This window comes from Lissotriton vulgaris, unplaced genomic scaffold, assembly GCF_964263255.1.
Source record: "Lissotriton vulgaris unplaced genomic scaffold, aLisVul1.2 SCAFFOLD_658, whole genome shotgun sequence".
Classification (NCBI taxonomy): Eukaryota; Metazoa; Chordata; class Amphibia; order Caudata; family Salamandridae; genus Lissotriton; species Lissotriton vulgaris.
Window position 1 is genome coordinate 659,634 of NW_028242497.1, and position 12,182 is coordinate 671,815.

Genomic DNA, 12,182 nt, shown 5'->3' on the forward strand with positions numbered 1-12,182 from the left:
AACACAATCTAATTCGCTAACAACCCAGCGGGCCGGCGTAGACAAATCAGTTGCACAGCAAAGCAAAAATCCTAAGGGGGTGTCAGATATTAAACACAGCAAGCCGCCTACAACCCTTACAGGGCCGGCCGCGTCTTTAAGCAAGGAGCAAGGCGGTAAGAGGGCTGCCCTCTAACAGTCTCATCAAGAAGGCCGTCATAGGCCGCCAAACCTAGTCGATCCCAAGAGGCAACCCCTCAAATCTTCACGTGAAAGGACACCAGCATTGAATTCCTTCCACCAGCCTTGGGCACGCATGCAAACTTGTCAATTATTACAAACAAGAAAAGGAGCCCCAAAAGGAAGAGCCCACCCCCTCAAACAAGCCCAACCCATTACCCCCTACCCTCCCCCAACTCCCCCTTTCCCCTCACCCCCCTCCCCCCCATGGTCCATGTCCACCGCACACTGTTAACCTGCCGGCCACACCTACTCCATCCCGACCACCCCTGTCCATGACCCCCTACCCTGCATCCGTAAAGCGCAGCAGTCGAAGATATCTGGGGCAGGTAACCTCCAGAAACTCAGAGGCCAACAGAGACAGGAATGGTTGCCATAATTCAGCGTATTTAGCGCCCTCCTATGCTCTTGACAACTAGAGTTTTTCCATGCCAAGCACCATCCAGAGGCGGTGAAGCCACCCATGGTATGTGGGGACTTGGGTCGAGCGCCAGAGGGCCAATATATTCTGCATCGCTGAACCCAAGGCAATGGCTATCAATCAGCCTCTACGGGAATGCAGCGGGTAAGTCAAAGGGTTGGGGAGTCCTAGAAGAACGTATATAGGGAAACAGGGAATCTCTGTGTCAAAGTGGGAATCTACATCGTCCAGAATATGTTTCTAATACCCCGTGAGCAATGTGCAGTCTCAGAGCAAATGCACCAACGTGCCCACCTGACCGCAGCCGCGCCAACACAGGGTGTCCTTGGCAGGATCCATCTTGTGGAGGCGCTCGGGGTGTAGTACCAATAGGTTGCCACCTTGGTGAGGGTGTCAGTGGGCCCCATGTGATACGCTGAATGCCGTGCTCTATAATATATCCCCTCCCATTCTTTGTGAGTAAGTGTCCTCCCCAATTCCAGCTCCCATAGTGTGTTGCTCTGGAGCATCTTGTGAAGGTCCAAAATCAGATTCTTGTCCATCTGGCGCGTAATCAACCAACGTTCGTAGGGTGTTAGGTGTCTGTTCGCCGAAGGGCGCACATGGTCACTGAGAGCCCAGTGCCGCGCCTGCAGGTAACGGAGCCTCTCCGATTCCGGCAACCCGAACTCCTGGCGGAACTGCACAAATGGAATACCCCCCTCTGGGTTGTACAGGTGATAGAGGAACTGGCAGTCAGAGGGCTACCACCTAGCAAAGGCCACCTCGCCCAACCCCGGCTGAAAGTCCGGGTTCCCCACAATGGGGGTGAGGGGGGACGGGAGAGTTGTGAGTTCATGGCTCATGTTAGTGCGATCCCAGATCTCTAGCGGGACTCTCGTGACGTAGGAGGCGTACAGGATAAGAGGTCTGTGTAGTCTATGCAGGGAAGGGATCTCCTGTAGGGTTCTACCAGCAATGGCTTGATCTTGGAATAACCAGTGCTTCCCCGACTCCCACCTGCTCCACTCAAAAGCGCAGTTGTGCCACTTGGAAATACGCTGCCAGATCCGGGACCCCGATCCCGCCCTGTTCAGGGGTCAGCATCGCCAGATGCAGCTTCAGACGGGGCTTCCTCCCATGCCAAATGAACTGCGACAGCTCAGATTGCACCTGCTTTATCCAGCCCAAAGTGGGGCGGAGAGGGATTGTGCGGAAGAGATACAAGATCTGAGGGAGGACCGTCATCTTGACCGCCGCCACCCTACCTAGCCAAGATAGAGGATAGTGCCTCCATTGCCCCAACTCACGCCTAATTTTCAGTCGCAATTGCGAGTAATTGATAGTCACGGAGGCCGCCGGTGAAGGAACCAGCTGTATCCCGAGGTATGGCACCGCCTCTGCCGCCCACTGAATGGGGAACGACTCCTGCAAGAAGGCTCAAGTGGGTTTCTCAAGGGACAGATCCAGGGCCACCGATTTGGTCATATTGACCTTAAACCCCGATACACGACCAAAGAAAGAACGGTGATGGATTAAACCCAGATCTTTTGACTGGGTGTGAGTGTTTGATTGATTCAGATGCTCCGTCCATTACCACCCCCTTTTGTACCGCTTTTGGCCGCCATAAGTGTGGCAGGGTATACTCAGACGTGAGTCCCTTGCTCACTTTGCCACTGGATTCAAGCAAGCCGGGCTGAAGACGGCTGGAATGCCAGAAACCGGTCCTCGGAAGCTTGTTTCCGGTCCAGGGAAGACATGGCTTTTCAGTTCGGGCTGGACTGTTCCCATGAGGCACAGGGTCAGACTAATTTGCATATAGCCATGTCTGAACTGGTGTGGCAGAGTGGGCTAAAGAACGGTGATGGATTAAACCCAGATCTTTTGACTGGGTGTGAGTGTTTGATTGATTCAGATGCTCCGTCCATCACCACCCCCTTTTGTACGACCGAAGCTCGTCAGGTCCTCAAAACACGCCGGCAAGGACACATCAGACTAGAAAGCGAGATCAGAAGGTCGTCCGCGTACAAGCTGATTGCATGCACGTCGCCCCCAAATTTGATCCCCCGCACCCTCTGGTCTAATCGAAGAAGTTGCGCAAGGGATTCCATGTAGAGGGCAAATAGCAGGGGAGACAAAGGGTACCTCTGTCTTGCACCCCTTTCAATAGGGAATCGGGGAGATGTGATCCCATTGACCCGGACCGTGGCTGTAGGGAACTTGTAGCAATTCATCACCCGAGCACGAAATTTCAGACCCATACCTGCTTTCACCAGGACCTTCTCGAAATAAGGCCAATGGACCCTGTCGAACGCCTTCTCGGCATCTATGGCCAACAACATGTATTTCCCCTCCGTGTGTGCGGCGTTTTCTAGGAGATGGAAGGCCCGCTTAGTATTGTTGGAGGTCTGACGCTCCGGGATGAACCCGGACTGGTCTTGATCCACCAGGCATCCCATGTATGGGCCCAGGCGGGCGGCTAGAATCCCGGTATAGAGCTTGAGGTCTACGTTAAGCAGGGAGATAGGTCGGTATGCCCCACATTTCGTACGGTCCTTACCCGGCTAGGGTATCACAGCGACGGAGGCCTCGAATAGGTCCCCAGGGATCGCACCCTGCTCCGAGAAAGAAGTAAATAGGCGTGCAAGCATCTGGGCGACTTGGGCACAAAAGGTCTTGTAAAAACTCGCCGGGAAGCCGTCCGGGCCAGGGGCCTTCGCTACTTTAAGGCGGGAAATGGCCGAAATGACCTCTTCCGGTCGTATATCTCTCTCCAGATACTCCACCTGATCCTGCAGAAGGGCCGGGAGGGGGACTGAGGCCAGAAAATCAGTTTCCTCCTCGTCAGCCGGGGTATCAGCGGAGTAAAGGTCCGCATAGTAGGAGCTAAAGAAGCTGGCGATGTCATGATCCTCCGTACCCGTGTGCCATCCTCTCTAATTTCTCCCGTACCGTTCGTTGCTGCGTCACCTCCCGCAGCTTGTGCGCCAACAGCCGCCCACATCTGTCTCCCCCAGTGCAATATGCATGGCGTAGCCGCAGGGCCGCAAATTCTGCCCGATCTAAATCTAACGCCGCCAGCTGCTGCCGCGCTGCCTTCAGCTGTCTCCATATTCTCGGGGCACCCGTTCTCCTGTGTATCTGTTCCAGCTCCCTGGTCTGTTGAGTGAGTTTGTCCCTCTTAGCTTGACGCTCTACATTCTCCGCTGCCGAAATGGCAATAAACTCCCCCCTAAGAACCGCCTTAAGCGCAGCCCACTGCGTGGCAAGCGTGGTATCAGCATTGTTGTTATGTAAAAGGTAGTCTGCAATCGCACGCTGAATCTTAGCAACCACCTCCTCCCTGTGTAGCAATGTTTCCCGCAGTCGCCAAACCCTGCGTGATCGTTGTGCTGTCGGCATGGAGAGGACCAATGTCACTGGGGCGTGATCAGAAAGTGAGGCAGTTCCTATGTCCTCCTTTGTAACAAGCGCCTGAGTAGGCGTGGATGCAAGCAGGTAATATAAATGTGCATAGGACTTATGTGCATTGGAGCAATACATATAATCTGTCACCTGGGTGAAATCTGCGCCAAAGGTCTTGGAGGCCCAGCTCTGCCAAACGTTCCAAGCCCTCCGAAGAAAGAGCCCCCACCTGGGAAGTGCGCTGACATGACCTGTCAAGAGCATTATCGAAAACAATGTTCAAGTCACCCCCTAGCACAATATAGCGGTCGGCTGCGGTCGTGATCTCTGTGAGCGCCCAATGGAAGAACTTTTCTTGGCCCTCGTTGGGGCCATAAACAGTGCCTATCGTGAGTGTGGAGTCCCCTATCGAGAATCGGTAGGCTAACAGTCTCCCCTTAATCTCCGCAGTTTTGTGTAACACCCTGCCCCTAAACTTCTGGGCCACCAAGATAGCAACACCAGCCGTCTGAGTGGGGCTCGAGGAGAAGAATTGAGAGGGGAACTTACGAGATCAAAGGCGATGACAATCTTTGGGGAGGAGGTGTGTCTCCTGTAGGAGGCAAATGTCGGCCTGGGATTGCTCCAAACATAGCAGGACTACCCTACGCTTGACTGGGTTGTTCAGCCCTCGAACATTAAGTGTAAGTATTGTAAGATCCCTGACAGGCATTTAACCAGTGGAACACTAAACCAGCCTTATCAAAGCCATAGAAACATACGGTGTTGCAGCATGTAAACACATCCCCACCCAAGGGCCCCTGGAGTAGAGACTAAACACAGACCCAAACCCTCGGTGGACCATGAACCATTCCCCCCCTCTCCCTGCCGAACCCACAGAACCCCCCAAACAACAAAAGCACAATGAGTCCATCATCTACAGATGATAGGGAAAATGTGGAACGGGGTTGTACACCAAACCTTTCATCGGCCTCCCTCCCCCCAACAGCCAGGCAATCAAAACAGGGAATCATGGCTCGACATTGAGCTTGACAAGTCAATCATTGGGGGCCGAGCTGCTATCTGCAGCCACCACCTCCACCGCAGACCTTCGGCCTTCTGCTATTTCCGTCGCTGGAGGTTTCTTCACTCTCCGTCGTCTCCTCTGTTGTCGCCATCTTGTCTTGGAGTTGCCATCTCCGGCACGGCTCCCTGTCCTTCATCCTCCTCGGCGGGCAGTTCGATACCCAGCAAACGGCAGGCCTCCGAGACGGAGAGGAGCTGGTACTGCTTGTTATCCAGTCTGAAGACCAAGCGAAATGGGTGACCCCAACTGTAGGGTATCTTCTGCTGTTGCAAATGGGCCGTGACCGGTTTGAAGAGACGACGCTTGTGCAACGTGAGGGCCGCCACGTCCTGAAACAGCAATGATGAGTGACCTTGGAATGAGAGTGGATGCATCTGTCGCGCTTTCTGCAATATCTCCTCCTTCATTCGATAATCTTGGACGCAGACCAGAATATCCGGCGGTGGAGCCGGCGATGCCCTCTGAGGATCCGCACGATGCGCCCTGTCAAGGCGTAGTTCAGATTCCAGTGGGCGCCGCTAGACGTGATTGAAGAGTTCCCGTGCAAACCGAAACAGGTCCTTGTTGGTCTCCGACAGTGCAAAGTAACGAATACGGATATTATGCCTCCTAGAGCGGTTCTCCAGATCTTCCATGTGGAGTTGGAGGTCTACTTGCTGATCATGGAGGCGTACAATTTCCTGTTGTAGGTCGGCAAGTTCAGTGTCCCTATTGTCACTCTTGTTCTCCAAGTCTGCCACCCGCTCACCGATCCCATCCACATCCTTTATCACCTCCCTGATCTTGCCAGCAAACTTCGTTTTCAAGGCGTGGATGTCTTCCTTTAGTGTCATGAAGAGGGATTCTAGGAACGCTTTTGTGATAGGCTCCGAGCTAGCCTCTGCCTCCGGACCCATCTGTACCACAGCCGACGCCGTTGCGCCTTTTTGCTGGGCCGTTTGTGCTTTTGGGAAGAGCTCCTTCACCGTTTTCTCCTTGCGGCCTCTGGAAGTGGACGTTGCCCGTCGCTCACCCCGGTGCCCACTGCCGGCATCCCTTCGCCACCCGCTGCTCTATACCCTCGGGAATGGCCAGGCGCGCGCCGCAATGGGTTAGCTCTCCGCGCCACCTACTCCACCAGCCTGTCCAATGCGGAATGTCCCTAGCAGCGCCTCTCCTGCTCCGCGGCCAGTAACGCAGCTCCACCTTAGCACCAGGCCTCCTCCAGGCCGCAGCCAGCCGCAGACCCAGTACGCGCCGCTCCTCACTGCATATCCTTCCTGCAGGCAGCCAGGCCTCACCGCTGCAGCGCGCTCTCCAGGTCCACAGGCATGCCTTCCATCAAGTCCACAACTAGTCGCAGGACTGTCCACAGTGACCGACCTCTGTTCCCTTGCCGCCACTGGTCAAAGCCACCACCTCGTCCGGTTGTCCCAGGCAGCCCTGCACTCCTCGGTGTGTGACTCGCCCTCTGTGATATCGCGGGAGAGCCCAACTCCACCCGTCAGGCCCTCAACCACACCTGCGCTTCCTGCAGAACGTTAGCGGCTCCCAGCCTTCTTTAAAATGGTGCTTCGGCCTTCCCCTGGTGTGGCCTTGTCGCAGTGCTCGGGCAGCTACCACTCGCTCGCAGTCCGCGCCCCAACACGGGGAGGCTCCACCTCACCTGAGGGACGCCCTGCCACTTGCATGCCCAGTAGCAAAGCGTGCAGTCGCTACACCTCGTCGAGGTAGCACGGGAGGGCCTCTATGCTCCAGTCAGGCCCTCGACCGTGTGCTTAGTGCTGTTGCTCCTCACCGCGCCTCCCAAGGTGGTGCCACACCGGCCTCCTTTCCCACAACGCCGCAACTCGGGTCTGGCCACCGCTCGCCTGTATCTTCACCGTCTCCGGCGCTCTCTCAGCCTACGGCGGCCCTGAACCATCCGCCGTCACCTCCAGGCCCTCCGGAGCTCGCTGCCCGGTGTTCGCTCTGTCAGGCCGTGCCGGGTCTCCAGCCGCGGTCCCGTGGGGGAGGGGCGCTTCTCCGGCCACGAGCTATGCCATGCCTGGCCCTCGCGCTCCAAGCCTCCCAGCCGGCCCCTCAGGCCAGATCAGCTGTCTCCACGGTCCGGTCAGTTCCAGTCAGCGGGCCAGGAGACAGCCAGAACCGGTGCTATAAGTCGGCCGTCGGCTGGAGCAGGGAATCCACACGTCTGCTCACGCCGCCATCTTGGCCACGCCCCAAAAAAATTCACACTTTTAAAGTAAGTTTGTTATCAGTATCAAATCCTGTTACATTACTCGACAATTAAAAGATTGAAAAATAAGGGTAAAATTAAATTCCTTTATAACACACCTTTCTGCTGTCTTTTGACTGCACCATAAATCATACTGAAATCCCTGTGTTAGGAAGCTGCTTCTTTGTTGTAAAAAAAAGAAGCTGCAGGGGGTTTTCTCAGATGAATGCAGAAGGCTGTAGTGGTTAGACGAAAACATTATGCTTTGGGTGCACAACCCTTCTTTCCGTGCAGTGCATTTCTTCCTTTACTGAACAAAGAAGGATGAGTAGAGTGCACATAGCAACTACCGGATAGCTGATTGGGTGGTAGGTGTGGTTCAATGCTTCCCTGCTTGCAAGGTTTACCAACATTTCCTGTCTGTTTTTTCAGCTGTGTTTGAGCAATTTAATTTAAAAAAGCACAAACAGTAGAATTGAACAGCATCCCATAGAAACGTGCTAATGTATTGCTTTTAACGTTTGATGTAAAAAAGGGAGGCAGCAGCAGCTCATAAGAGGAAGTGAAGAGCAGCTGTTTAGAATACAAACAAGCTCAGTGGGCCAGGAGGTGTTGTTCTGCGAAGGGCAAGGAGATTAACCCCTTCGCCATGGCGCAAATTCTGCTACAGTACGGGGGGCTAGGGGGTGAGCGTGGCGCTGCGGTGCTCATGTCGGCTCACGGCCGTCATAAATCATGGTGATCATGTGCTCATGACGGCCTGAGCCGTCCGAACTCCGCCCACTAATAAATTCTCCTGCACAGGTGAGGAATTAACACTAGGTGGGAGGAGCGGCAACGTTCGGACGGCACCAGGCCGTCATGAGCACATGCCTACTGGGACTCATGACAGCCGGGAGCCGTCATGAGCACCGAAGAGGTTAAGTGAACTGGGAGCAGCAGCGAGGACAGCGCGAAAGACAAATAGTGCACTGAAGGAAAACATATGGCCCATAGTGAAAATATTCATGTATCAGGGGGAAGTCTCCAGGGGTGAACAAAAGGAGGGACAACTAAGTTTATTCACCAATGATAAGCCAGCATTTCTAAAGGACAGTAAGAGAAAACAATCCATAAGTTAGGCAGTTTTTTAAGCCCATATCTTAGGTAGTCTCTGAATTAAGGCCTAACCCCACGTGGGCTGCTAGGACTACAGTGCGCACTACTAAAATAACGTATAAACATTCAAAGAATTTTTCTAATTAATCCGCAGTGTATTCGATACATTTCATTTATTTAAATCATCAGTAGAATCCAAAAGACTGTTCATAGGATCAAATCATATAACATTTACAATATGCATTGTTTTTAGAATGTTTCATGAACCGCCACCCAATGCATTTCGGGACGTTCTTGTCCCTTCGTCAGGGGTTCCAATTGTCAACTGAAAAGAACAAGGAAACAATATGAAACGATGCCATGTTACATATTTACAATAAGTCAGCAGTTGAACTACACATATAAAGGTAAACACTTCAAAAAACCATTTCTTCTTAGCAATTACCGGGCTAATTCACAATTCACACAGGTCTCAGGTGAAATCACAGTCAAAAACAGAATGAACAATTATTGAATGCATATTCATATTACCAAAACAAAACTGATGGCAAATAAGGTTGTAACCTACCCTACCGAAACGCAAACAATTCTGTCTAGAAAATAGAACGAAGTAAAAAGTAAGCAAAAAACAAGCAATCACTCCACCTACTGGATGGCAACACCCAGACCTCCACGCCCTCCTTGAATCAACATGCGCTCACCTTAATAAAAAGGACGAACGTCGTGGTTAAATGATCCGTGCAAAATCAAAAACGATGACAACTCTGTTAGGAAACAAGTTTCCGCAATTAGAACCAGCGTTGTTATCAGTAAAACGTTCGGTGTAGTTATAAATTCGACAATCCGCTCACCTCTATATAAGCGAACCTATGTAGTCTGTCTATTATGAAGAATACAGAAATTTCAATAACTTTGGACAAAATACTTGATCAAGCAGTAAAACTCAATTGGATTGATGACAAGACAAGAAAATATCTATACCAAACATACCCCAGACGCCCCAGGATTTATTTCCTGCCAAAAATTCATAAACAACTAACCAATCCACCGTTTAGACCGATCGTATCTGGTTGTGGATCAATTTTTGAAACCCCAGGTAGATTCATTGACTATTTCCTCCAATCGTTTGTGTGTAAGTGGCCAACTTACATTGAAGACACTTCTGACTTTCTGAGGAGTTTAACAGCTATCTCAGTAAACAATCATGAGGAGTGGATACTGTGCACAATCGACGTTGTGGCATTATATACGTCAATCCACATCGATCTGGATTAGAAGCAGTTGAATGGGCGCTACTCCAAGAGGAAGGATCAGAAAGTCAAAAATACATGGTGATACAATTTTTGGAGTTCTGTCTAATGAACAGTTATTTCGAATGGCAAAATGTATTCTACAACCAAATGAATGGTACATCCATGGGTTTCCCAGGAGCGCCTATGTACGCCAATACATTTATGGCCAAATTTGAACATGACCATATACTGACTGATTCTCTTTGGCAAGAAGGTCTTGTGTTTTTTCGACGCTACATTGATGACATCTTTGTAATTTGGCGACGTTCAGAAGATTCATTGGCGAATAACATCATTCGTCTCAATCAAGTGGATCCAAGGATACAGTTTACATCCACGATCAGTCATAATGAAATCTCTTTTTTGGACATCATGGTACAACTGAAAAACCAGGCCATTGAAACTAGGCTGTTTAAAAAATCAACAGACAGAAATAATGCACTTCTATACAGCAGTTTTCACCCGAAAATCTGATTGACAATTTGCCCACATCTCAATTCATGAGAATTAAACGCATTTCTTCAAAAGAAACTGATTGTGCAGAATCATTGCTTGAACAAAAGGTGAGATACATCCAAAGAGGATATCCGGAAGCTTTACTCAACCAACAAATCACAAAGGTCAATAGCATGGAAAGAAGTTCGCTGCTCACAAAGAAACAAAAAAACAACACCAATAGAATGATTTTTGTATCCAAATATTCTTCAGCATCTAGAGATATCAAAAGGATTATCCTACGTAGATGGGAATTATTGGAAGTGGAACCTGACTTTGGAAACTTGTTCATTGAAAAAACAATATGTGCTTATACAAGAGCTCAAAACCTGAAAGAATTTCTTACAAAACCTTCAAAAGTCAAACTAAAAGGAGGTTCCTTTCGTGGTTCTACCAAATGTTGGAATTGCAACAACTGCAATAATGTGATATTGGGGAATACATTACTACATCCCAGGACAGGAGAAAAAATATCATTATACCATACGTCTGACTGCAATACTGAATTCATCGTATATTCAATCAAATGTCCGTGTGGACTTTTATATGTAGGTAAAACCACAAGGAAATTCAAAACAAGAATATCCAAACATAAAAGTCGTATACGAAATCAAAATTGCACGTCACTATTGGCTGTACATTGGATGGATAAAAGACATACTACTGCACAAATCAAATGTCAGATCATTGAATCAGTACCTCGACAAGAAGGCAGAGATAATGATCAGGCACTTCTCCGGAGAGAGGCTTTCTGGATCAAAAAACTACAAACTTTGACCCCATTGGGGTTAAATGATAAATTTGAAATGAGTTGCTTTCTCTAAATATTTCTCTAAGGGGCATGATGACAGCCTTAAATAGCCTCTAGGAATCCCACGATACACTCAGGTTACACATTTAACTACACACTAGATGGTAACATGAATGGACAGGGTTTAAAAATTAAGTGCTTTTGTATGATGGTGTATCACTTTAAATACTACAGTTGTAAATAGAAGGCAGGTAATTCATAATTCATGTCATTAAAAGAGGTGTAAATAGCAGGCAGGCAGCTTTAGAACAACCATGTATGTAGTTTAGTTTTATTTATTATGTTTCATTCTGATACGCATTCTTTAGGTTTGTTGTTTTTACCTCTCCTTTGTGGTTATGTACTTGTGAGACACCTACTGTTTTTTCAGACTCCGTGTTCGCCACATAAAGTTATCAGTGATTGACCCATGACGCTCGTGTTTCGAGTTGTGGTGATTTAGGCAATGATTGCGTCGACATTCGTATTACTGTTTTATATTAACCGCTCGAATATGAGATGTGTTTTACATACACCATTATTTTTAGTACGTCCAAATATTTAGGTTCAGAGCCGATAACATTATGCGACCATAGTCTGTTGTCGATTGCGATTCTTGATCCGGAAATTATGTTTATAAGCTGAGTACGATGACACGGAAGTGCATCGTAGAACCAGCTAGGCGGGATAGTTCGGAGCTACTCGGAGTGAATTATAGGTAAGCTCGGTTTGCTGACCGTCTCGTACTTACTTACCAATTTTATTTTTCAAAAAGGTACTGATGTTACCTTTATTTTTTTAGGTACAGAGGATTCTTCGTAATAGACAGACTACATAGGTTTGCTTATATAGAGGTGAGCGGATTGTCGAATTTATAACTACACCGAACGTTTTACTCATAACAACGCTGGTTCTAATTGCGGAAACTTGTTTCCTAACAGAGTTGTCATCGTTTTTGATTTTGCTCGGATCATTTAACCACGACGTTCGTCCTTTTTATTAAGGTGAGCGCATGTTTATTCAAGGAGGGCGTGGAGGTCTGGGTGTTGCCATCCAGTAGGTGGAGTGATTGCTTGTTTTTTGCTTACTTTTTACTTCGTTCTATTTTCTAGACAGAATTGTTTGCGTTTTGGTAGGGTAGGTTACAACCTTATTTGCCATCAGTTTTGTTTTGGTAATATGAATATGCATTCAATAATTGTTCATTCTGTTTTTGACTG

General features: G+C 49.2%; 1 protein-coding gene across 2 annotated transcripts in view; it reads right to left on the reverse strand.

Annotated features, from left to right (window-relative positions):
- ASB18 (ankyrin repeat and SOCS box containing 18) overlaps positions 1-12,182 on the reverse strand; it is a 279,270-nt gene that overhangs the window by 145,004 nt on the left and 122,084 nt on the right. The window lies entirely within an intron of this gene.